The sequence below is a fragment of the Theropithecus gelada genome, chromosome 8 (genome assembly GCF_003255815.1).
Source record: "Theropithecus gelada isolate Dixy chromosome 8, Tgel_1.0, whole genome shotgun sequence".
In the NCBI taxonomy this organism is placed as follows: domain Eukaryota; kingdom Metazoa; phylum Chordata; class Mammalia; order Primates; family Cercopithecidae; genus Theropithecus; species Theropithecus gelada.
In genome coordinates, this window is record NC_037676.1 from 132,201,828 (window position 1) to 132,229,372 (window position 27,545).

The window sequence follows — 27,545 nt, forward strand, 5'->3', positions numbered from 1 at the left end:
CTTTCACCCTACTCTTTGTTTCCATAACAGTTGTCACCTCCTAACATCATTTGTATTATGTTTATTGTCTTTCTCCATGAACTACACCTAAGTCCATGACAGTAGGAGTTTATGGCTGGTCTGTCCACGAATGTGTCCCCAGCCCCTGGAACAATGTCTGGCATATAGTAGGAGCTCAGTTAGCATTTGCTGAATTTAAAAATGTGAATATTAAGTTAAAAGAACAAAATACAAAACTACATATATCATAAAATGCAAAATTACATTTATAATTATGTATATTACATGTATATGTATATATATAATAAATATGTAATAAAGTTTTATACATATAATAGAATGCAAAAGTATATATATAATTAATATAAAATATGTACCCCTATGGGGAAATGGTAGAGAGGGTAAGAGAAGGTAAAACTCAATGATAACAAGATGAATGTGGGAATTAAATAATATTCTTTTTCGTTTTCCTTTAATGTTTTGAACCATTTTGTTTGTCCAAAAAGATGGCATTTTAAAAAGGAAGAGTGTGAACAGGAGAAAAATGGAAGAGAAAAGAAATCAGAAGTGGCCAAGGGAGAGAACCTGATGGAGAAAATAAGGAAAGATAGGAGGGGCCAAAGCAAACAGAAAGCTCATGGCTGGTGGTTACTCTATTAATGGAAATAGAATCACACAGGCAGAAAGAAAAGTAGGTAGATAAAGGAAAGACAATTTACCTTGAACTTTTAATTACAAGCTAATATCTATTAAACTACTCCTAGCTTGATAGAATTTCCCCATTAACTGCCTCAATCCACAGAAGCTTTGGTAAATTTCAGCACAAAGGAACACTTGGACCTGTTATGTGTTACTGTTCTTCATTCTGAACCTTCTGTTGATCTGCTGCTTTGGAGGTAAGAAGAACGAGGCCCACATTCTAAGACGGACTGAGTACCACAGACATTTTCATTAGCCAACTGATCCATCAAGCATTCCATCTAGGGCCACCTACTTGGGGGAACACAGAGTGTAGGAAACAGATTTATTTTCCAGGGGATGAAAGGCACATCACTTACTCCAATACAAAGCAACACACAACTGCCAAATAAATGACACGGACGATATGTCCTGTAAAATTAAAGGGCTAGAAGAGTTCCTTCCAGCGTGGGAAGGTCAGGGGAGAGGGGGCAGGCAGATGTCCAGGGAAGGACTTGTCCTGCACTTTATCCAATAACAGGGACCCTAGTGCTGTTCGTGAGCTGACTCTTGACCCCTCCACCTGGTCCCAACTTGTACTTGAGATCGCTTGCTGCTCTTAATGCCTCCAGCCCCCAGCTGCTTGCCTAGGTTCCTCATCACGGCCATGCATTTGCCATTTTGAGCAAACCAGGTCAGATCCCCTGTGCAGGTGCTCTCAACCTCTGTGCTTCTTGTTTACAGCACACACCATCACTGTAATTGTATGGTTATTGTGTGGTTTCTTGAACACCGTGAGCTCCAGGACAGTAGCAGCCATACTGTTTTGTCACCACTGTATCCACAGTGAGAGCACTAAGCCTGGCACAAGGCATGTACTCAACAAACAGCTGCAGCTGGTCAAGGAGATGGCATTGGTCCAGGCTGAATCAGCACAGGCCTAGGTTTTAACGCTACTGTGAATTCCCAACATGGCCACAGAGCTGGAACCAGGGAATCAGATAAGCAAGACAAGGAGGTAAGATTTAACCTTCGCCCAAATTTAGCCTAAATGATCAGGTCACTACTGTGTAACCTAGTATTTGAAATACAGAGATTAAGACAGAATTATGGGGGAAAAGTCAAACATAAACTAAAAGTCTGAAAGAGCTTAGGTTCTCACAGTCATTTTTCGAGGCTACAGAAGGAAAGATATTGCATAATTCTTAAAAAAAAATATGGTCCAAGTTAAGAAGAAGTGTAACTGGTTTAGCAAGCTTCCGTTCTAAAATCCTGGTGCTGGTTTCATGTTAGAACACAGGTTTAATGAGAATGCATCCCTCTCCCCAAGTCGTAATGCACAGAAGAGGGCAAAGGGGAGAATGTTACCTTGCCCAAGCTCTGGTCTTATCTCAACTCACAGACTTGCAGAAAATGTCTACAGTCCATTATACTATGGTCCAAATACTGATATTTACCGAGCTTTGTAATTTTTTTTTTTTTGACACACTCTCGCTCTGTCCCCAGGCTGGAGTGCAGTGATGTGATCGTAGCTCACTGCAACCTCCACTCCCAGGTTCAAGCGATTCTCCTGCCTCAGTCTCCCAAATAGCTGGGATTACAGGTGCCCGCCACAATGTCCAGCTGATTTTTGTATTTTTAATAGGGATGAGGTTTCACCATGTTGGCCAGGCTGGTCTCGAACTCCTGATCTCAGGTGATCCACCCGCCTCAGTCTCCCAAAGTGCTGGGATTACATGCTTGAGCCACTGAGCCTGGCCTAGTTTTTTAATTTAATAGGCCGCTCGTACTTATAAGCGCCTGCATCAGAGTTTCTGGATGAAATCAACTAATTTTAGATGTGGGAGAAACTTTAGAATTAACCTTCAATCTAACATTTTTACTTATGAAAATGCAGGGTCGACGTGGTTAAGGAACTTGCCTAGGGGCACAGTCCCCCAGTCATGAACTCTGGACCCAGAGGAAAATCAGAGGGAATTATGTCTATACTGTCTGTATTTCTAAAGGTTAGTCTACATCATTGAGGCATCAGTAAAGTCCTGTGAAATATCTATACTAATAAGCAGTGTGCAACATTTGGTATGGTATCTGGTATAATCTTTCAGGGTAAAAGTAGGTCAATTAATTGTTGTCTTTATTTGGCCCTTATTACACACAACACACAAATCTCTTCCACCATTGCAAAATGTTAGAAGATACATGTGCTGCAGCCGGGTGCAGTGGCTCACACCTGTAATCCCAACATTTTGAGAGACATAAGCAGACGGATCACTTGAGTTTAGGAGTTCGAGACTAGCCTGGCCAACATGGTGAAGCCCCGTCTCTAAAAACACAAAATTAGCCGGGCATGGTGGTACACACTTGTAGTCCAAGCTACTCGGGAGGCTGAGGCAGCAGAATCGCTTGAACCCAGGAGGTGGAGGCTGCAGTGAGCTAAGGTCGTGCCACTGCACTCCAGCCTGGGTGACAGAACAAAACTCCGTCTCAAAAAAAAAAAAAAAAAAAAAAGTATATGCTGCATGATGAAGAAATAAGTGGGAATGCAGGCTTTATGAGATTTCCCAATCACCCATAATAGCGAGGAATGGTATCTTTCTCGGTCATAACACTAACCTGCTTACAGAGTTCATGTAAATACTGTTTCTTGCTGTTCCGCCTTTGTCTATGCTGTTCCTCTGCTAGGAACATCTTTCACAATGCTCCCACATTTCCCACCCAAACTCCTACTTCCACATCAAGGCTCCCACCAGAAATCTCTACAGACATCAGAAATACATAGAGATGTTAGATAAGGATTTCAAGGTAACTTATTTCCTCATTTTACCTTATGGTAACAGCCCTATTTACCTCTTACAAGTGTTCTATGGTGTAGCAAAAAGACTAACAACAGTAAGAGGTTTGCATAGCATTGTGTATTCCATTGAGAAAAGTGCCACACACAAGGTAGCATTTTATTAATTTATTAAATCTGATTCCTTGAGACACATACAAAGTGGTTTTGATGGATGAACCAACAAACCCAAGACGAATAGCCTGGTTTACTGCATTCTTTTCTCTTTCCAAGCCACAAGCCAAAATAAACTCACCCTCGATTTATAATGTTGCAAAATGTGCTTCTGAGCACTGATGCCTGAATCCACTGTGGTTATTAAAAGGATGGTTGCATCCATCAGGATGGGATAGGTTATGCTGTGGTAACAAAGAACACCTAAATCTCCGCCCTAAGGATGACCACAACAGCCCCTCTGGGATCAAGAAGGTAAGCCCAGCAACCCCATCTTTCTCATTTTCACCTGACAATCTGGTTAGCCAACTCTGTGGCTGACATCAGTTTGAAAGATATGACCCTCTCCTTTCCTTCTCCAACCACCTACAAAATTGTCTCGTAGAGCACAGTGAGAATCACAAGTGCTCATCTTTGTAAAACACCCAGGATACTGCCTGGCATATAGGTAGCAGCCACTAAATAATAATGATGGCTACTACCACTGTCATTTCCATTATCCCCACCCCTCCTCAAATAATAATAATGATATTATAATTCTCACAGAGCAGTGATTCCTGAACTTAACTTGTCCTGAACATTAGAATCAACTGGAGAGCTTAAAAAAACTACTAATGCTTGTGTCCCACCCCTAGAGTCTATGAAGTAATTCATCTAGTGTATGACCTTAGGCTTGAGATTTTGAAAGATTGCCAGGTGATTCTAAAGTGTAGACAAGTTTGGAAACCAGCCTCAAGAGGCAGCAAGATTCATATATACACAAACATGTCTTTGTGTTTGCACACACACACACACACCTGCTCCCAAGTTCCATGAATCGTGCTCCCTGTATGACAGTAGTGGTTATACCACTTAAGGTGAGCTGGGTTATGCTGTGGTAACAGAGCCCCTGAATCCCATTCCTAGTGAAAACCAATTGATCACCCATGCAGGGTCACAATGAGCCCAGAAGCCCTGTTTTTCCCTGTTTTTCTAGTCTTGACATTTAAGCCTATTCCTCTCTTTTCCTTCCTTCCTTCCTTCCTTCCTTCCTTCCTTCCTTCCTTCTTTCCTTCCTTCCCTCCCTCCCTCCCTCCCTCCTTCCTTCCTTCCTCACAATGAGCCCAGAAGCCCTGTTTTTCCCTGTTTTTCTAGTCTTTACTTGACATTTAAGCCCTTCCTTCTCTCTCTCTCTCTCTCTCTCTCTTTTTCCTGTTTTGAAAGGCTCTTCCTCTGTCACCCAGGCTGGAGTGCAGTAGCATGACCATGGCTAACTGCAGCCTTGACCTCCAGGGCTCTACTGATCCTCCCACCTCAGACTCCCAAGTAGCTGGGGCTACCGACACACACCACCGTGCCTGGCTGATTTTTTTTCTTTTCTATTTTCTTATTGTGTGTGTAGACACAGGGTCTTGCTAGGACTGATCTCAAACTCCTGGGCTCAAGCAATCCTCCCACCATAGCCTCTCTAAATGCTGAGATTACAGGCATGAGCCACCGTGCATGGCCTAAGCCTCTGCATTTTATCCTCAGACCTTTCTCATGTTCTATTTACTTCTACTTCATACCTTCCCCCAGGTCCAGTAAAAGTTTGCCTGGCCCAGAGTAAACCAGCACCCAAAGATGACACCAATGTGGACAGACTTAGGGGAAATCTGGTTAGAGGAAGGCCATTAAAGGCTATTAGTATTTAAGGCTGTGCTTTACTCAATTCTCTGTCCCCAAGACTTAAAACATAGCACACAATGTGGTAGAAATTTGGATAGTTACATCAATTATCATCAGTAATAACCTAGAAGAAAAGCAGACACATGAACTCAAAAAGCACAGCATCTAAGATGAAAACCTTATTTATCAACTTGTCACCAACCACCATGTGGATTTCAAATTTTTTTATTGCCAGCACGATGGCTCATGCCTGTAATTCCAGCACTTTGGGAGGCCGAGGTGGACGTATTACTTGAAGTCAGGTGTTCAAGAACAGCCTGGCCAACATGGTGAAACCCCATCTCTACTAAAAATACAAAAAATTGGCCGGCGTAGTGGCACACACCTGTAATCCCAGCACTTTGGGAGGCCGAGGCGGGCAGATCACAAGGTCAGGAGACCAAGACCATCCTGGCTAACATGGTGAAACCCCATCTCTACTAAAAATACAAAAAAGTAGCCGGGGGTGGTGGCAGGCGCCTGTAGTCCCAGCTACTCAATTCTCCCAATTTCTCGGGAGACTGAGGCAGGAGAATGGTGTGAACCTGGAAGGCAGAGCTTACAGTGAGCTGAGATCGTGCCACTGCACTCCAGACTGGGCAACAGAGCGAGACTCTGTCTCAAAAAAATAAATACAAAAATCAGACAAGCGTGGTGGCGCACACCTGTAATCCCAACTACTTGGGAGGCTGAGGAATGAGGATCGCTTGAAATCAAGAGACCGAAGTTGTAGTGAGCCACGATCGCACCACTGCCCTCCAGCTTGGGCAAAGAGTGAGACTCTGTCTCTAGGAAAAAAAAAATTGATTTCTCCCTGGATAAAATTGTATCTGCTGGGGTGGAATGGAAGTAGGTGAGGGTGGAGGACCTATGAAGAAATGAAAGCCTTTCCACTGGGCAGTGAATTGCGGTACACACACACTGGGGGCAGAGCGGTGTGCAAACATTCTGCACCAGCACAGAAGTGACTGATCAGCACATCTTCCTGATCTGTTGGATGTTACATCTCTGCAGAACCTGGAGAAAACCAGAAAACCCAGCTTGTTTGCCCTCATTTTGGCAGTTTAATTTAGGAATCACACTGGCTTTACATAAACTCTTTACCAAAAAAAAAAACTGTATTCTGTATTTTGAAGGCACAAGTTAACACGGGCCCAAGGGAAGGAAGCATTGTATACAATTACATAATAGCTACTCTATTATTTTAAAACCTAATGGCAGCCTCAGGCAGAAAAGTCAAAAGGAGAGAGAAACCATTTCTGTAAAATTATCTGATGCAATCATCTCTTTGGAGACATTGTCAGTTGACAATGGTTCTGCTTTTTCTCTCAAGCTCATTCAATTTCTGTTATTTACCTGAACCTGGAAGCAGAGTTTTCCTCCCATCTACAGCTGGTTTAAAAACAAAAAACAAACAAACAAAAGATCGGGGCAGTGGCTCGAGCCTGTAATCCCAGCACTTTGGGAGGCTGAGGCGGGTAGATCACAAAGTCAGGAGTTCAAGACCAGCCTGGCCAAGATGGTGAAACCCCATCTCTACCAAAAATACAAAAATTAGCCGGCTGTGGTGGCGGGCGCCTGTAATCCCAGCTACTTGGGAGGCTGAGGCAGAGAATTGCTTGAACCTGGGAGGCGGAGGTTGCAGTGAGCTGAGATCGTGCCACTGCACTCCAGCCTGCGCAACAGAGACTCTGTCTCAAAAGCAAACAAACAAACAAACAAAAAAACGGCAGGCAGGATTCCTCTAACAAAAGCTTGAAATGAAAAGCAGTAACTACTCCCAAGGCCTTGCTTATCATAGAAGAGTCATTCAACAAATCTTTTTAGGGTCTCTATTAACGATTTATTTTCTCTACCCCCATCGCAACAATAGCAGAGGAAGTAGCGTAGGAGCCACAGCCACAGCCACACCCCGCTTGCTTCCTAGGTGTGTGTGGTGTGTGACTGCCCGCAAGCAACTCCAGCTCTCTGAAATTGTTTCCTCATCTGCAAACTGGAAATATTTATTTCTTTGACAGGGATATTATGAGAATTCACTCTGAAAAATACATGTAGAGTACCTAGCATTCAAAATGCCCTTCTCAGGAACCTCACGAGAGAAGGTGAGTTTCTGATTCAGTGTGATGACTCACACCTGTAATCTCAGCACTTTAGGAGGCTGAGGTGGGAGGATTGCTTGAACCCAGGAGTTTGAGATCAGACTGGGCAACTTAGCAAGACCCCATCTCTATTATTAATATTTTAAAAAATAAGAAAAAGGTGAGTGTCTAATAAGAGATAATACTTTTACCGATCTTTGTACGCCAATCCTACCACATCTACTTCACTCCTTCCCCATCGAGGGGCATTCTTCAGTCAAGCACACCTCACCTCCACTTCCAAGGACAGGTCCTGAATGGTCTAAGCCAATCAGTATTATCCCATTTCCCCTGCCACCACAATTAATTGAAAGATGAATGCATGTCCTGAAATGATCCAATCAGGACGAAGTTCAGAAAGTTTGTTCAGTGGCTCTAGGGAGAGATGGTAGCTCTTTTCTCTCATGACTATGAAGGAAGTCAACCTGAGAATAGAGCCCACAGACAGAATTACAGAGCTGGGAGGATCATATTCTACCTCTCCAATTTTTGGTTATGTGAGCCACTTAACTGCTTTTATCAATTATCCCATTTGAACTGGGATTTCTGACACTTGCGATTCAAAGCATCTGATACATCCTGGTGCATGGCTGAATAAATCACTGAATGAAAGATTGCGCACTTCCAATTATTTAACTCAGACTTTAAGTTCCCTGGGAGCAGAAACCCTGGTCAATCTTGGTCACCCAAGGCCTAACAGAGTTTCTGTACACAGGCCCTCCATAAGTACTTTCTTAAATAAATGAATGACATGAAACTTAACAGATCACGATCAGGCGCAGTGGCTCACACCTGTAATCCCAACACTTTGGGAGGCCAACGTGGGTGAATCACCTGAGGTCAGGAGTTTGAGACCAGCCTGGCCAACATGGCAAAACCCCTTCTCTACTAAAAATACAAAAATTAGTTGGACATGGTGGTGGGCACCTGTAATCCCAGTTACTCAGGAGGCTGAGGCAGGAGAATAGGAGAATCGCTTAAACCTGGGAGGCAGAGGTTGCAGTGAGCCAAGATCCAGCCACTGCATTCCAGCTGGGCAACAGAGTGAGACTCCGTCTCAAGGAAAAAAAAAAAAGGCTGGGCATGGTGGTTCATGCCTGTAATCCTAGCACTTTGGGAGGTCGAGGTGGGTGGATCACAAAGTCAGGAGTTCGAGACCAGCCTGACCAACATGGTGAAACCCCATCTCTACTAAAAATACAAAAATTAGATGGGCATGGTGGCACATGCCTGTAATCCCAGCTCTCGGGAGGCTGAGGCAGGAGAACTGCTTGAACCCAGGAGGCGGAGGTTGCAGTGAGCCAAGATCACACCACTGCACCCCAGCCTGGGCAACAGAGCAAGAGGACGGAAGGAAGGGAGAGAGGGAAGGAAAGGAATGAATTAACTTACCAAATCACCTCCAATTTCTGAAGCTTTGAAAGCCCTACTCCCCAGACCTGTCTGGATCAAAGGAAGGTCAAAAGGAAGCCCATACGATTTTGGAGCCATCAGACAGGCCTGGGCTCAAATCATGACTCTAAATAAGCCTCGGCTTCTTCCCCTGAAAAATGGGGACAATAATACCTATTTCCCCGGGCAGGGGGAGCCATGTCAAAGAACCAGGGGGAGGCCTCATTCAAGAAATATTTCTTTCCCTCCTGTTCAGCTAACCCTGCTTCATTCCATGGGTTCTGCTCCGGGGTTCAGAAAGGGGAGACATCATATGACAGAGTGGTGGGACACAGCCCAGATCACCCAGCAGAGCCAGCCCTGGGAGGATGAGAACAGATGAGGCACACCCTAAGCCTCCCATACCTCAACATCCATCAGTCCCTTTAGGAGCAGCATCCGAGGCAGACAGCATAGATAAAACTGGGCCATCCAGCTTCTTGGTTTTGCTGGTTGCCTCCTTACAGAGGGGTGGGACTAGTGCAACTCCCATTATCATAGATCTGTACATCCTTAGAGGCTGTCATTTAACCGTTTAGAAGTAATATGGAACTCGGCCAGACTGTAAACTACAGGAGAGCAGGGGCTTTAATCATTCACTGGTCTATCTCTGGTACCCAGTAGACAATCAATGGAATATTTCCTGAGTACATGAGTGAAGATGAATGAGTGGATAAACAAATATTGATGAAATCAAGGTCTCAGAAAAGAACTATAGCAAAACCCTATTATTTAGTACAGTCTGCTGGCTACGTGGCAGCTAAATCAAATACCAGGCAATGTGAGGGGCTTCTGAAACTAGCAGACCTAAACTGATTTCTGGCCTTGTCAGAGCCCAGGCCTACAACCTCAGGCAAGTTTCTAAATTCTCTGAGCTAGTTTCTTTAACAAACACAATTATCAAGATTAAATACACATTTTTTAATTGTGGCCAGGTGCAGTGGCTCGTGCCTGTAATCTCAGCACTTTGGGAGGCTGAGGCAGGAGAATGGCTTGAACCCAACAGTTAGAGACCAGCCTGAGCAACATGGGAAACCCCCTTCTCTAAACCTACAAAAAATTAGCCACGCATGGTGGTGCTTGCCTGTGGTCACAGCTACTCGGGGAAGCTGAGGTAGACCACCTGAGCCTGGGAAGTCAAGGCTGCAGTGAGCCGTGATTGCACTACCGCACTCCAGCCTGGGCAACAGAGTGAGACCCTGCTTAAAAAAAGAAAAAAAGAAAGAAGGAAAGAAAAAGAAAAAAATTAGCTGGGTGTGATGTGTGCCTGTAGTCCCAGCTACTCAGGAGGGAGGCGGAAGGATTGTTTGAGCCTGGGAGGTTGAGGCTGCAGTGAGCTAGGATGGTACCACTGCACTCCAGCCTGGGCCACAGAGCAAGGCCTTGTCTCAAAAAAATAAAATAACATAAAATAAAATAAAAATAAAAGTGCGGTGATGTCAATTAAAGTGTCTAGCCCAGCATCTATGGCATAAAGTAGGGACCCAGAAAATGTCCCTTCCCTATGAATGCCCTTTACGTTTGAAAACAGCTATCACATGTCTCCCCTGTCTCCTATTTCTTGTTAAATATTTCAGCTAATTTAATGGTATCCTTAAATGACTTTATTTCAGAGCCCTCTTCTATCCCTCCTCTCTGCAAAGGCTCCATCTGTTAAAACCCCACTCGGGGTATTGCATAACCAGCTCACAGAATCAGCAGCACGCTCCTGTTTGCTCATTCATCTGTTAATTCATTCACTGAGTAAACACTGATTAAACACCTACTATATTGGACATCCTTGGCTCTTGCTTACCCACCATTCACAAATGGTACCCGCATTTCCCTGGGGACCTGCAGTCTTTCCCTCATTCTCAGTCTCTGTACCTGAGCAGGTGCAGGCTGCATCCAATCTCCCTCAGAGGGAGGGCATTTGATCCAAGATGGCCAATCAGAGCACCGCATTTGCCAGCCATAGCGATTGGTTCACGGCGGTGCATGTTACCCAGAAAAGACCAATCAGAGAGACAGTTGGACTCGGTTCTAAGACTTTTGTTAAACTACCGGAACAGTGGCCTTTTTTACCTCCTGCTAGAATCGCTGACAACCATTTTGTAGCACAATCCAAAAGAAAAGGGAGGCAGCGTTGAAGATGGTGAAAAACTGTGCAAGCCTTGGCAACCCTTTAAGCCTTGGATCCTCCATGCCTTATGTTTCATTCCTAGATTCTTCAATTACATAAACCAACAAATCCCCTTTCTGTGGAAGCCAGTTCGAGGTGAGATTCTGTGTCAAGGTCGACAGAATCCTGACTAATGAAATCCGAAGTGCTGTGGTGTATGCTGCATGCTGACTATACACAGATGAAGCAAGGCGATCCATACCATCCTTCTAGGCACTCACAGGCTGATGTGGAGATAGCTACAAACAACTACAATTATTTAAAGCCAATAAGATAACTGCTTTAATTAAATGTTACACAGTGCAATATGAGCACAGCAAAGCACCTGGGTCCAGGAAGGCCTCACACAGCAATGGCAATTAAACCTATTCCCTATCTCTATTCAGGCAGTGAAGATGGAATTACTATTTGGAGGAGTCAGATAACACCCTTGATTCACATTCATCTTACAGTAAACTAAAACCATTACATCCCACATTGCACATAAGGACAACGATACTTAAAGCTCTTAACAGCTCTCTCTGAGCCTACAAAATACTGCCTCAAGAGACCAGCAAAGTGCTAAGGTCAAATAACTCTCACTTGCAAGTGTTTCATCTGAATTGTGCAGATACGTTACGCTCTTAAATACTACCCAGGTCAGTTTTTGTGATTTTGATTCCATACGCTTAAATTTTCCTTCCAGTTTTCTTGACCATTTGGATTTCTTGTCCATTTGTGTGTTGATCACATCACAACAGCATCAAAACAGCCCTTTCAAGATGAATAACCTACTTAACTGAATTTATTTCCAGATGATCAAGGGAAGGGGAAGAGAGAAAGCCTCTGGTTCTATAAAACATTTCCTGATGGGTTAGAAATGTGGTTGATTGCAGAAAACAACAATAACAACAATAAAAAGCACCTCTGGGAACATCTATTTTGAGAAGAAAGGCCCCTAAAGGTCACTCTTTTTAAGTGAACAGAAGTTGGTGTCTCTTAGACCTTTGATGATGCATACTCAACGGGAAAGTTGTAAAGATAAAATAATTCGAAAAAGGAGGACATCGCAGGACAAATTCTCCTTGCCTTTGTTGTTTCTAAACACATCAGCAATTCATATGGTCCAGAAACACAAGCTACAGCTTTCCAGAACAAAGAATCTTACAGTTGGAAAAATGAGTACTGACTGAATACTTCCATGTGGTCTCAAGAGAGGTGCCAGGGACTAGAGTCAGGAGAGACAAAAGGTTTGAGATGCCTCCCAGATAACTCAGATTTCTATGAAGCAGCTGGGTTACCCCTGTTTCCAAAACACCTTGCAGGCTGTCACGGAATTTCCCTTCCTCTACCTGCATGCCACAGGACTTTGCACAACGAAGGTACCACCCATTTTCTTGAAAATGGGATTATCAGGCCAAGCACAGTGGCCCACACCTATAATCCCAGCACTTCGCGAGACCAAGTCAGGAGGATCACTTGAGCCCAGGAGTTCAAGACCAGCCTGGGCAAGACAGGGAGACCCCTGTCTCTACAAAATGAAAAAAATTAGCCAGGTGTGGTGACACATGCCTGTAGTCCCAGCTACTCAGGAGGCTGAGTCTGGGAGGTCGAGGTTGCAGTGAGCCATGATCGTGCCACTGCACTTCAGCCTGGGTGATCAAGCAAGAGCCTGTCTCCAAAGAAATAAAGAAAAAGAAAAAGAAAATGAGATTACCATTTATCACACATTTACTGTGCAGCTCTGTTGTCCAGGTATCAGCAGGCAATAGAGAGAACTCCAGTGTTAGGGATGTGTGAGGACACATCCACACATCCTTACCTGTGTGACCTGTCTTACCTGTGAACAGATAACACAGGTAATGGTCTGGTGCTTGTCAAATGCTCAATAAATGTTGGTTTCCCGTGGGAGATATGTAACCACACCTAGGAGATCTGCTAAATCTCCTCTATAAACATTCAAAGAAACATAAAAGGGCATATGGCAGGATATCTTCCACCCACCCAAGACCCACAATCCCCTAAGCTTTTTCAAGAGGTATACAGAATTCCCCCAGATACTGTGTGTGTGTGTCCTTCCAGCAATCGCCTAGGCGTAATCAAGTATGAGTATGTGTGTGGGTGGGTGTGTATAAACACTTATACCCTCTTCTTGTTTTCCTACATCTGGCAGCATACCACATATACTTTCTTGCAAATTGCTTTATTCTTAAACTTAAGAATATATCCTAAAAATCATTCCTTCTTAGCAGATATGACCTACTATTTTAAACAGTGGCGGGGCAATCTACTTTAAGAATACACATTCAATCAATTCCTTATTTTTTGTTTTTTGGGGTTTTGTTTGTTTGTTCATTTTTTGAGACAGAGTCTTGCTCTTGTCACCCAGGCTGGAGTGCAGTGGTGCAGTGGTGCAATCTCGGCTCACTGCAGCCTCCGCCTCCCGGGTTCAAGCTATTCTCCTGCCTCAACCTCCCGAGCAACTGGGATTACAGCTGTGGGCCACAACACCCAGCTAATTTTTGTATTTTTTGGTAGAGACAGAGTTTCTACCATGTTGATCAGGCTAGTCGCAAACTCCTGACCTCAAGTCATCTGCCTACCTCGGCCTCCCAAAGTGCTGGGATTACAGGCATGAGCCACTGCGACCGGCCTAAATCAATTCCTTATTGATATACATTAAGTTGTTTCCACAGTCTATTACTAGCAATACTGCAATGAATATATATTACATGCATCTTCACACACATATATAACTATAGGAAAGATAGAATTTATAAGACAAAATCCCTGAAGCAGAATTGCAGGGTCACAGGGTATGTGCACTTAAAATGGTAGACAGTGCCAAATGGCACTGGCTCATTGCCACCTGGGATCAAGCAATCCTCCCACCTCAGCCTCCCAGGTAGCTGGGACTACAGGTGCCACCTGTAGAGGGTGTACCACCCTCCTTTGAATATTTTGCCCTTGATGGTGACCTGGTCTCAAATTCTTGGAACCTAAGGATTGGAAGATGTCTGAAAGGACATCTAATCTTTATGTCTTCTAATACTGCCTCTCCCTTAGTCCCTCTATGTAGACGTAAGTAGTGCCATTGATACTTCTTCACCATTATTTCATATACCCATCTCTTTATCACTTAGTGTCTACTCTTGATGATTTCCCATAGTATAATACTTGCAAACACAGACTCAAGGCTACCCGAGATAGCCTGGAGTCAAATCCCAGATCCATCACTTACCAGCTATGTGACCATGAGCTAGTGGCTTAAACTGCTATTTAGTTTCTTTGTCTATGAAATTCAGATGATCATAATAATGCCTCCTCATAATTTTGTTCTAAGGAGTAAATGAGTTAATGCAAATAAAGTACACAGAACAATGGCATTTACTATGCACTTAACAAATTTTAACTGTCATTGTCTTCCATCTCATTAATTCTCTCTTTAGCTATGCCTAATCTGTCATTTAACTCTTTTGTTGGATTTCAATTTTAATGATTATTTTTCCTTTTAATTCAGCTGCTCTTCAAGTCAACCTATTCTTTTTCCATCTTTCTTTACATTTTTTATATTATCTTTAGTTCTTTTTTTTTTTGTATTTTTTTTTTGTTTTTTTTTTTTTTTTTTTTTTGAGACGGAGTCTTGCTCTGTAGCCCGGGCTGGAGTGCAGTGGCCGGATCTCAGCTCACTGCAAGCTCCGCCTCCCGGGTTTACGCCATTCTCCTGCCTCAGCCTCCCGAGTAGCTGGGACCACAGGCGCCCGCCACCTCGCCCGGCTAGTTTTTTGTATTTTTAGTAGAGACGGGGTTTCACCGTGTTCACCAGGATGGTCTCGATCTCCTGACCTCGTGATCCGCCCGTCTCGGCCTCCCAAAGTGCTGGGATTACAGGCTTGAGCCACCGCGCCCGGCCTTATCTTTAGTTCTTAATCATTTTATTTCTTTTTTCTTGTGAACCCAAACTAAGACATCTTAATAATTTTAAATATACCATTTTTATAGTTTCTTTTAAATGACTGTATTATTTCCAGCTTGGAATGGTTTCCCGAATAGTTTATAGTTTTTCATTGTGAACTCGTCCTCAGAGGTCATTCTCGCTGTGGGAGTGCTGTTAGGTATGGGTTGTTAAAATATGCCTATGGAATGACTTTGTGTTTGCAGTAGAGGTTTCCATGGTACTAGACCAGTTTTATGTTAATTTTTCAGGTTGAAGGCTCTCATACTTCATAAGTAATAAAAATACAGATTCCACAACCACATATGGTATAATCCCATGCGTTTAAGTTCTTGCTGGTAACTTTTTTCCAGTCAAGGCAAGCTTCCTCTCTATTTCTCCAAGTATCGAAGTTTTTCTAGCCCCTTTTCATGAAAAAGTCAGACCTTCAAGGCTCCAGAGCACTCAGTTCCACCTTGAGCCCCCAGGCTCTGTAGCTTCTGTGCAAAAGCCCCAGGAGTAGTCATGGCTTCAGCTCACATGCCACCATTTAGCTTAAACGTATCCACCCTTTTTTTTTTTTTTTTTTTTTTGAGGTGGAGTCTTGCTCTGTCGTCCAGGCTGGAGTGCACTGGTGTGATCTCTGCTCACTGCAACTTTCCCGTCCCAGGTTCAGGCAATTCTCCTGCCTCAGCCTCCTGAGTAGCTGGGATTACAGGCACGTGCCACCACACCCGGCTAATTTTTGTATTTTTAGTAGAACAAGGTTTCACTGTGTTGGCCAGGCTGGTCTGGAACTCTTGACCTCAAGTGATCTGCCCGCCTCCGCCTCCCAAAGTGCTGGGATTACAGGCATGAGCCACCGCGGCCAGCCTATCCTCATTTGTGACATTTGCAGGTTTCCCTTTCTTCAGCGCTCCCCTAGATAAAATTCTTATATTTCCATCAATTCTGTACTCACAGCAGGAAGGACTCACACAAGTCAGCTTAGTCCACCACGTTGCCAGAAGTATTCCAGGTCACTAAATTTAATATAACCACTTATTCACACTTGAGTTCTGCCCCCATTAAAATTGTATCTACTCAAGGGTTAGCTTCTAAAGCCAGCATGAAAATTGAAAGAAGCCAAAATTCCCCTTGAAAAATCCCACAATAAGGTCTCAGGTTAGAGACAAACAAACCATCTTTCATGAAGTCCAACACAGCCAGTCTTTGCTTTAGCACTGGATTGGTTTCTTAGGGTTGAGCACCATATGTAATAACTGGCTTAGATTTAAGGGCCATGTTGTGTGATAATTAAAATCCACAAATATGAGAAATATACTTGGTGGCACAAGATGCTCACATCCTAAAAAGCCATGAGAACAAAGACCAACAGACGGAACAGCAGATCCATGTCTGCCATTCACACCCACTCCAAGAGAGACGCTCATTGGGTGGAATGATAGGATCACCCACACTATTTAAAGTGGTGTTTTTATCCTTTTGTTTTTGTTGAGCAAGTATATTTGTATATGGCTAAGGTAGAAGCATGAATCTATGATGACAGACGTCAGAATAGTGCTTATCTCTGGCGTAATACTAAGTGCAAAGGGTCATGAGGGAACTTTCTAGAAATATTGTATATGCTGATTTGGGTGATGGTTAGATTGGTGTAACATACTAAAATTTCACCAAGCTGTATGATTAAGATTAAGATTTGTGCATTTTACAGCACGTAAGATAGTCCGATTAAAATAAAAGTTAAAAGCATGCCTAAGTAGAGATGGCTGTATTTTGCCACAGGTCCCTATCCTATGGTTAAGCCTCACCAATGAGGGTAGCAGGGAGTCTAGGAAACTGGGGGAGAAAAGAAGCAGAAAAGGGAAGTGCACTGTCACAGACAGAGGGCACCCAGGCGCCAAGAGTCAATGGTTTTCCGTGAAGGGCCTTATAGGGTTGACAGTTGACAAGACCACATTGGTTAAGAGCACTGACTTTCTTTCTTTTTTTTTTTTTTTTTTTGAGACGGAGTCTCGCTCTATTGCCCAGGCTGGAGTGCAGTGACGTGATCTCAGCTTACTCCAAGCTCCGCCTCCTGGGCTCACGCCATTCTCCTGCCTCAGCCTCCCGAGCAGCTGGGACTACAGGCACCTGCCACCATGCCTGACTAATTTTTCGTATTTTTAATAGAGACGGGGGTTTCACTGTGTTAGCCAGGATGGTCTGGATCTCCTGACCTTGTGATCTGCCCCACTTGGCCTCCCAAAGTGCTGGGATTACAGGCGTGAGCCACCGCGCCCAGCAAGAGCACTGACTTTCAATCCAGACTGCTTGAATGTGAATACAAACTCTATCCCTTACCAACAGAGCGACCCTGGGCAAGTTACTTGTCTTCTTTGAACTGCAACTTTGTGGGAGCTGCTGTGAAGCTTAAACAAGTTAAAAAGCTCTTAGCACAGGGTCTGCGTATAGTAAATATTCAAAAAGTACTAGCTATTATTGTCATTACTCATGACGGTATGCTGGAAATGTCTCCTTCCCTCCAAAATTTTGTTCTTATTTCTTTTTTTTTTTTTTTTTAAAGACAGTCTTGCTCTGTCATCCAGGCTGGAGTGCAGTGGCACAATCTCAGCTCACTGCAGCCTCCACCTCCTGAGTTCAAGTGAGCATGCCTGGCTAAATTTTATATTTTTAGTAGAGACAAGGTTTCACCATGTTGGCCAGGCTGGTCTTGAACTCCTGACCTCAAGGGATCTACCCACCTTAGCCTCCCAAAGCATTAGGATTACAGGTGTGAGACACTGCGCCCAGCCTATAGTTCTTATTTAAACTAATAATGTGACCTAAAAACCTCGTAGGTTCATGGAGTGAATGAATATTCATAGAATGAATGAAGGGACGTATGTGTATTCTGATTTCAACAGAGGTAGGAGGTTCTTATTTCTACGGAACTGAAATCCATCTTGTAGCCATTCCCATCCACTTTAACTTTTCCTCATAGGAAGTGTGGTTAAGAGTGCTGGCTCTGGAGCCAGATGGCCATGGTCAAATTCCAGCTCTGTTACTTACCAACTGGGTAATCTTGAACGAGTTAATCAAATTCCAGGCCTCAGTTTCTTCTCCTGTAAAAGAGTTATAGCCAGAATTAAGCAAGTTGCAACAGTCCTCAGTACACAGAAAGCCCCCAGTAAATCCTAGCTATTGTTTTTTTCCCAAAGTAGAGGCACAACTCCAAATTGTTTGATTGTTTATTTGTTTTTTGAAGACATAGTCTTGCTCTGTCGCCCAGGCTGGAGTGCAGTGGCACGATCTTGGCTCACTGCAACCTCCGCCTCCCAGGTTCAAGCGAGCACGACGGGCTAATTTTTTTTAGTAGAGGTGGGATTTCATCATGTTGGCCAGGCTGGTCTCGAATTCCTGACCTCAAGTGATCCACCAGTGTCGGCCTCTCAAAGTGCTGAATTACAGGCATGAGCCACCGCACCCGGCCCCAGATCGCATGTGTACAGTCCATGATATCACTGAATTGTTTTGCAAACAGTTTTCTCATTTAATGCTCAAAATAGTCTGGTGTATTACAAATAAATAGAGATTCAGAGAAGTGGAATAATTTGCTGAAGGTTGCATAGCAAGTAAAGAACAAAGACCTAAACCAAACTCCTATGACTGAAGGACAGTTTGGCTGGACTGTGTTGTCCTTAGGAGCGCATATGGTGGGGCCAGGGCTATCCATGGAGATTCAGTATAAAGGATATTGGGACCTTTGGCTGCAGCAGCAAGTCTTGGTCCCAGCAAAATGCTCAGTTCAACTTGAGTCTGAAATGGTCTTAGTCATTCTGTCCCTTGAATCACTTCCTGTTTCAGGTTTCTACTTTGCGGAGAAAGAAACACAAACAGGTACATTACGCCCGCCTTGTCACCCTCCAAAATCTCCTACAGCAACAAAAGCTGATGAATTAAAGAGAATTTTCATAAAACCATAGTTAACATCCCTTTTTAATGCATTTGCCAGCAGTTAGTGTGAAGATCAGAGCAAAGTCTGTACTGTCTAGACACTCTTACTATTGAATGGAAGAGAAACAGGATGACTTTTTCTCTAGCCTTTATTCTGATTAAATCTTTAGCTGTCTTAGTGTTTTCTCTTTGCTTTTCATTGGGTGCTGAAACTACCGGAAGCCACTTAATCGGCCTTGTTTTATTCACAAAAGGTTTAGGGGCCATGTCTAATTGTCCAGAGAGAACCCTATCTGCTGATAATTTCAGCCACTTCGGCTGCTTTTGCAACTCTCTTTTTGTTTGCCAGTGTAGGTTTTCTTTCTGTTGTTCTCCTTGTTATGGCATGAGTGTGGTTTAACATTCCCTTTTAAATAATAATCATAGAACTGCTCAGTGGCCAAGGAGAGGATTTAAGAACCATCTAGGCCAGGCATGGTGGCTCGCCCGTAATCTCAACATTTTAGGAGGCTGAGGTGGGAGGATCACTTGAGCCCAGTAATTTAGGGAGCTCTCATCTCTACAAACAATTTAAAAATTAGCTGGGCATGGTGGCACATGCCTGTAGTCCCAGCTACTTGGCAGGCTGAGACAGGAGGATCGTCTGAACCCAGGAGGTCGAGGCTGCAGTGAGCCATGATGTGCACTGTGCTCCAGCCTGGGTGACAGAGCAACCCTGTCTCTAAACAAAACAAAAAAAAGAACCATCTAAGCATACTGCATACTCACAAACTATGTCCTCAAATGTACACACACAGACTCCACACATACCACACATTCATTCCATGTATACATACCACACATACACCATACACACATCCCATGCACACACCCCACACACAACCCACATCTCTCAGACACACACCCAGCACACCCAAGGCATACAGTGTGGCTCTAACAGAAGTAACGTGGGCCTCTAAACAAGCGTGGCTTCTTTTCATTTCCAAGCTATGGACAGAAAGCCTTGACTACAGCTCTAGAAACCAGATCTCGCCTCCTCTTCAGACTCATACCATGGGTCTCATTCCTTCTCAGTCTTTCGGAGTGTCTAACTTGGGCGAGTCACTTAACTTCTGTTATAAAGTGAGGACACTCATTCACTCAACAGCTACTGAGCACCTATTGTGTGCCAAGCACTGTGGCCATGGAAATAATTCCATGAATTAAACCGTCCCAGCCACCCAGGAACTCTCCAAGATTAAGGGAGCAATTACAGGCAGATGAATGCTCTGAAGGAAAGGGGATGAGGCAATCCCTGAAAAGGGTATTTAATTAACTCAGCAGGGGATGGAAAATGATGGATAATCGAAGAAAGGCTTCCCCAAGGAGGTGACATTGAAGCTGAGCAGTAAAAGTTAAGTTAGAATTGGCCAGAGGCAGGAAGGGATCCAAGCAGAGCTCTCAACACATGCAAAGGCCAGCAGGTTAGACTGCTGGTCCATTCAGTTAAGCATAGGAGGTGGAAGAGGGACGGGCCTGGGTATGCAGGGGTGGGCTTGCCAGGGTAACCCGCCTGGGCTAGGTGCCCCCCTAAGGTCCCTCCCTGTCCTCAAGGCAGAGTCTATACTCTCATCTTCTGAGAGCCCAGGTCCTCTCTTTCCCTAATAGCCTTTTCACTAGCATGCTGAAGTCGGCTCCAGAGGACAAGGGGAGTCCCAACCACCTCCCGTGGACTCCTGCTCCTTCCTCTTTCTTCTCCTCTCAGCAGTGACCAGACAGTGACTCAGGGAAGGGAGCTGTCCTCTATTTGTCATTTAGTTCTTTAAAAAATACTCACCTATAGTCCTAGCTAGTCTAGAGGCTGAGAAAGGAGGATCACTTGAGCCTTGGAGTTCAAATCCAGCCTGGGCAACATAGTGAGGAACTGTCTCTATAAAAATAAAAATTTAAAAACACCCAGGGCTCCTATACCCAACTAGCCTTCTAACAAACTCCCTCCTTTCTCCCACCCAGTCCCTGACCTAGCTGAGAAATGCTAGATTTCTCTGTGTCTTTATCCATCTCCTCCAAGAGACTTTAAGCTTTAAGCTCCCTGGGGGCTCATGCTAGGTTTTGGTCATCCTAGTGTCCCCCCCACCTGGTACTATGCCTGATGTTTAGCAGATCCCCCAAATGCAGGTGGAACCAAACTGATTCCCCTCCCTGCAAATGAGCCCTGCCCGGAGCCCACCCACAGGGCAGCTTGTCTGAGGCCAAAGCAGGAGACCCAGAATCAAGCCAACCCAACACTCCTCCCCCAGCATGCTCTAGGAGACGCTGCCCTGTGAATCCCAACCTGAACACCGACAGCTATGTTAGTCTAATTCCCTCATTTTATCAGCAAAGAACCTCAGGCCCAAAAGAATGATATGACTTGCCCAAGGTCTCTCAGAAAATGTGATATAAAGTTTTTTAAAGGAGCAAAACATCGCTTAAAATGGAAGGCTATCTATCACCCCTACCAGAAACGTTGCTTATTTTAAGAGGAAAACTCTTAATGTTGGCAAATCGAATGGAAGCTTTCCTTTCTCTGACCAATGTCACCACACTTTCATGACTCCTGGGATGCTCTAGGCAGCACTAAAAGCTCCCACTGAAGCAAATCTATTTACAAAGGTGACCAGGAATTGCTTTAGGGATTGGGTATATTTTTGATTATGGATCATTTTTAAAGTTAATTCTCTATTATGTGATCTAAGGCTATAACAATTTTTTAAACAATTGAGCCTCCCAAACCACTTAGTTCCTTCCTGGTTTTTAAAAATGTTTTGCTATTTAAAAATGTTTTGCTATTAAACAACTTTACTAGAACTTGAAACAGGGTCTTACTTTACTAAACTTGAAACAGGGTCTCACTTTGTTGCCCAGGCTGGAGTACAGTGGCTCAAACACGGCTTACTGTAGCCTCAACCTCCCGGGCTCAAAGTGCTCCTCCTGCCTCAGTCCCCCAAGCAGCTGTGACCACAGGCACGCGCCACCATACCCAGCTAATTTTTTTTTTTTTTTTTTTTTGAGACAGAATCTCGCTCTGTCACCCAGGCTGGAGTGCAGTGGTGCGATCTCAGCTCACTGCAACCTCTGCTTCCCGAGTTCGAGAGATTCTTCTGTCTCAGCCTCCCGAGTAGCTGGGACTACAGGCACCTGCCAGCATGCCCGGCTAATTTTTGTGTTTTTAGTAGAGACAGGGTTTCATCATATTGGCCAGGCTGGTCTCAAACTCGTAACCTCAAGCGATCCTCCCACCTCGGCCTCCCAAAGTGCTGGGATTACAGGCGTAAGCCACCACACCCGGAACAGATGATTTTTAAGGAAGACACGTCTACTCATAATCCCTCCACCAAAAGAAAGAAATCCTTACAATTCTGTGTCCTCCTAAACTTTTTTATCCACAGTTCTGTACTCTGGACATATGTATGTATTTCATTAAAACACATTACCTTTAGTATAAAAACATTGTTAAATAGTTTCCTTTTATCTTAAAAAATAAAAAAGACAAAAACTTTTATTATGCAAGTCACTGGCACAATGTTTCTGATAAACGCCACAGAGCAAAACCTAGGCTACAAATTAAGAGCACCTGGAAATTCTGAGCTTGAGACTTTTAAAGCTACATTTTCTAGCCTGCTTCATTCCATAATTATTCTGACATTTTCCACATCCCACTTAATAGGAAACGAAGGAAAACAGGTGTTTTGCTTATTCCACCTGGCATAGCATGCTCTACTGCCGAAGTTTGCAGCAGTTGCTTACTGCTGTATTTTTCCTGCAGGTGAAATGACATCTCGGGTTTGGCCAGAGTTTAAAAATACTGCAGCAGGGTCCCCACCCTGCATAATTAAACAGACTCTCTGGGGATACACCCCAGTGCCATATTGCGCCAAAGCTCCCCAGGTGCTATTCATGTGCAGCTGGGACTGAGAAGCACCAGGCTAAGATAACTCATTAGTCAAAGGAAACCCATGGGAAATCTTATCTGGAAATGAAGAACTCTTGTAATTAAATAAAATAGCAGATGTAAAAGTCCCTAACAGTGCCTGTTACCCAGAAGACAATAAATGTTAATTAAACAAAAAATAATAATTTAAATAATTACTCCCTCCCCTCAGTGGATTCACCTTGTTATTTTATTGGCTTGTTTATCACTTGTTTTTTCCTTTACCATGATTCATTCTATCCCTGTTAATAAAATTATAAACTTATACCTAGAATCCTGTTCAATTACAAGAGCTCTGTAATATTTCTAACAACCATTTATCGCTTTATTTAATAAAACTTTCCCCCAGTACAGTGGGGGAATAAATATGCAATAAACATTCGCTATTTATAATAATAATAATAATATTTATATTTATTTATAATAATGGATATTCGGAATTATTTTAATTCAGAATTCATGACCGTTTTTCTAAACTAGACTGAAATGTATTTCACATTATTAGGACCAGTTAGCATTAACATAAAAAATTAGGGCAATGTTTAACAAACTTATGAAAACAGACCTTTAAGCAAAGCAATTCTTTTTTATAATTTCCTGGGAAAAAACTAAATGCAGTCATTACACAGGTAAACTTATCTCCCCATTCAAGGGGGCCCTGCTCAGCTGTTCCCATAGTTACCTGGAGAGGCTAATACTGCAATTAGTTATAAGTGGTTTTTCCTTCCAACTTCTCCCTACAGCTGCCTCTCTGAGTGTGAATTTGGAAGGTGATTCTTAATGTTTACATTACCCCTCAGTTCTGAGAAGCCAAACATTTGTTTGAAAAAAAGAAATAGAATTTCTGAATCAGACAAACAGTTTGTGTGTGTATGTTTTTTGTTTTTTGTTTTTTTGAGACAGAGTCTGGCTCTGTCGCCCAGGCTGGAGTGCAGTGGTGTGATCTCTGCTCACTGCAAGCTCCACCTCCCGGGTCCAAGTGATCCTCCTGCCTCAGCCTCCCAAGTAGCTGGGATTACAGGCATGTGCCACCATGCGCAGCTAATTTTTGTATTTTTAGTGGAGATGGGGTTTCACCATGTTGGCCAGGCTGGTCTGGAACACCTGACCTCAAGTGATCCACCCGCCTTGGCCTCCCAAAGTGCTAGGATTACAGGTGTGAACCACTGTGCCCGGCCAGAACAAAGAGGTTTTATTAAGGCCATTTCCAAATGTCTTGCCTTGCTGGCACAAACTGCTCTAGTCCAGTCATCTTTTCTTGTATTGTCCAGACAGAGAAGGCATCTAACAGGTATGTGGGAAGTTGGGCCATGTTCAGCTCAAGATTCACACTCATTCACAGTAGACCGCTGTATGGCTCATACATGAACTCTGCTATGCTTCACTTCCTAAGGCCATCCAGTTCCCAAAGTCTGCCATTTCATGTTTTAAATCAACTGGACTCGACACCCAGCCAAAAATAATAATGATGTGCACATCTCTGTATGTAAATGTCAATAATAAGGTACAAAATGATCACACACGGGCCAACTCCATCCTATACCATTTGGTATTATCACCTAATATTTGTCCTCACTCTTTCAATGAGATCATAAGCACCTTGAGGGTGGACATCTTGTATTAGCAGTAGTAGAAGTATTAATTTTATTGATATATTTATTTTTAATAGAATCTTGCTCTGTCACCTAGGCTGGAGTGCAGTGGCACCATCATATCTCACTGTGGCCCGGGGCTCAACCAATCCTTCTGCCTTAAGCTCCCAAGTAGCTGGGGTACTACTCAGTCGTACAGGCGTGTGCCACCATGCCTAATTTTTTTTATTTTATGTAGAGACGAGGTCTTGCATTGTGCCCAGGTCAATCTTGAACTCCTGGCCTTAACAATCCTCCCATCTAGGCTTCCCAAAGCCACAGTGGGCCAACATGCCCAGTCTAATTGTAGTTTTGATCCTCTTAATCGAATTGTCTATAGCATGTTATATAGCTAGACAATCAGATTACCTGAATAATAAAACTTTCTTATGTTTTCATTTAATATTCGGTCAGTCAAGCACTAAATGACTACCATGAGATGGCTGTGGGGCAGGCTTCAAAAGTGATTCCAATTTGTCTTGGTTGATTTGAACTTGTTGGAAAAACCGCAAAGTCTGAAACCTCCACAGTAACAGATTTAGAGAGAATCCCTAGAGACCCGAGCCTCGCACTGTGGGCACCATCTCCCCAGGCATGTTCCAGGATCATACAGAACAAAAGATGCACCTCGAAAATGAATGCATTTGGAGGAATCCTCCCCTGTGCTAGAGTTTTCTAAAGTACCCCTCGATCCATTCAGAACATGTCCTTTTATATTAGCCAGGTTCTTTACTGCTCTGTCAATGTGTGTTATTATTATTATTTCCCAAGTATGCAGTTCAGAAAAGATGCTAATACATTGGGGTTAGGGGGTGTCCTTTGAAACACATTCACAGGTGTTGAATTTCCTATTCATAACTAGTGCTAATCAGCTAAGTGCGTGCACACACACACACGCGCGCGCACACACACACCTTTTTAAAAATATATCAATGTTGGCCGGGTGCAGTGGCTCACATCTGTAATCCAAGCACTTCGGGAGGCCGAGGCAGGCAGACCACTTGAGGCTAGGAGTTCGAGACCAAACCTGGCCAACATAGTGAAACCACATCTCAAACTAAAAATACCAAAAAAAATTAGCTGGGTGTGCGCCTGTAATCCCAGCTACTCAGGAGGCTGAGGCAGCAGAATCACTTGAACCCGGGAGGCAGAGGCTGCAGCGAGCGGAGATCGTGCCACTGCACTCCAGCCTAGGTGACAGAGCGAGACTCTGTCTCAAAATAAATAAATAAATAAATAAATAAATAAATAAATATCAATGTTTTACCATCCTAATACCAGGAAAACACAAAGTACTTCTGATTTTCAATGCATGTTTACTACCAAGATGCAAATCCCATACACGTTTTGGGGTGCTTTGGAAATAACAACTGATTCTTGGTTCCACCACAAGCTGATAAACATTCTCTGGCTTGGCTTTTCTGTCAATAGTAGCAGAGATTAATGTCAAACATTTTGCTATGCTAACATAAGGAATAAAGCCTACTAGAGCTTCTTTTATTCACAAACTGTCTTCTCTGAGACAATAACCTTTTAGGTTGAACCACTATTAGCTGGAAACTTCTTTTGGAAGGATAAGTGAGAACAGCACCCAGAGTACACCTTTCGCCCAGAACTGGAGCCCAAGATCTGGGGAGATACTGCTATGATACTGGGCCATTCTCTTTCAAAGATAATAAACAGCAGAAGGGTCTATTAATTATCATTTCCCAGCTGGCCATGGTGGTACAAGCCTGTAATCCCAGCACTTTGGGAGGCCAAGGCAGGCAGATCACCTGAAGTCACGAGTTTGAAACCAGCCTGGCCAACATGGTGAAACCCAGTCTCTACTAATAATACAAAAAAAAAAATTGGCCTGGCATGGTGGCAGGCGCCTGTAATCCCAGCTATTCGGGAGGTTGAGGCAGGAGAATTGCTTGAAGCCAAGATGCGGAGGTTGCAGTGAGCCAAGATCATGCCATTGCACTCCAACCTGGGTGATAAGAGCAAGACTCTGTCTCAAAAGATAAAATAAAATAAAATAAAATAAAATAAAACTATCATTTCCCTTTAAACTCATTCTCTCCTGGAAACATGAACCATTTTTCAGAACAAATTCTGATGCATGTTAAAAATAAAAACACAGTTTCTACATTTTGCCTACCATTCTCCTGGCATAGGCTGATCACAGCTTAAGACACACATCTTCATTTTTCCACAGTATCATGATCTATTGCTTACATAGTTAAAATTGTTTTCAATGGGCCAGGGAAGGAGGTTGCAGTGAGCCAAGACTGCACCACTGCACTCCAGCCCGGGCGACAGGGCAAGACAACATCTCAAAAACAAAAAACAAAACAAAAAAAAACATCGAAGTACTTGCACGTCTATGTCCAAGAGATAAATCTGCCTTCAAGAAATCTGATTTTTGGGGTGGGGGAGGACAACTACATAGTATGGTGCTTAACATGTTGATAAAATGTTCAAAAGAAGTTTTTTGATGCTTTAAGTCAATCATCTGTTTAAACCAATAACATTAATTATTACTGTGTACTTTAATATGTAGTCTTGTTTTTCAAGAAGCCCAGTTCAGCACACTATTGCTTTAATAAACGATATGCGCTGGGAGCGGGGGCTCACGCCTGTAATCCCAGGTACTCGGGAGGCTGAGGCAGGAGAATCGCTTGAACCTGGGAGGCAGAGGTTGTAAGGCAGTAAGCCAAGATTGCGCCACTGCACTCCAGCCTGGGCCACAGAGGGAGACTCTTGCCTCAAAAAAAAAAAAAAAAAACCTAATGTGAGGTCAGGCACAGTGGCTCACACCTGTAATCCCTGCACTTTGGGAGGCCATGGCAAACGGATTAGTTGAGCTCAGGAGTTCAAGACCAGCCTGGGCAACATAGTGAAATCCCATCTCCACCAAAAATACACAAAAATTAGCTGGTCGTGGTGGTGCACACCTGTTGTTCCAGCTACTCAGGAGGCTGAGGTGGGAGGATCTCTTGAACCTGAGGGGTGGAGGTTGCAGTGAGCAGA

At 43.6% G+C, this 27,545-nt stretch overlaps 1 protein-coding gene across 38 annotated transcripts in view; it reads right to left on the reverse strand.

The window, feature by feature from the left end:
• The window catches only part of FAM49B (family with sequence similarity 49 member B), a 175,573-nt gene that overhangs the window by 112,667 nt on the left and 35,361 nt on the right, over positions 1-27,545 (reverse strand). For 31 of the 38 annotated variants that reach the window (XM_025393604.1, XM_025393563.1, XM_025393609.1 and 28 more), the window contains exon 2: positions 18,063-18,115. The exons of the other annotated variants lie outside the window; for them this stretch is intronic. The gene's annotated coding sequence lies outside the window, so the exon portion shown is untranslated. The remainder of the gene's footprint in view (positions 1-18,062; positions 18,116-27,545) is intronic. 38 annotated transcript variants of the gene reach the window in all.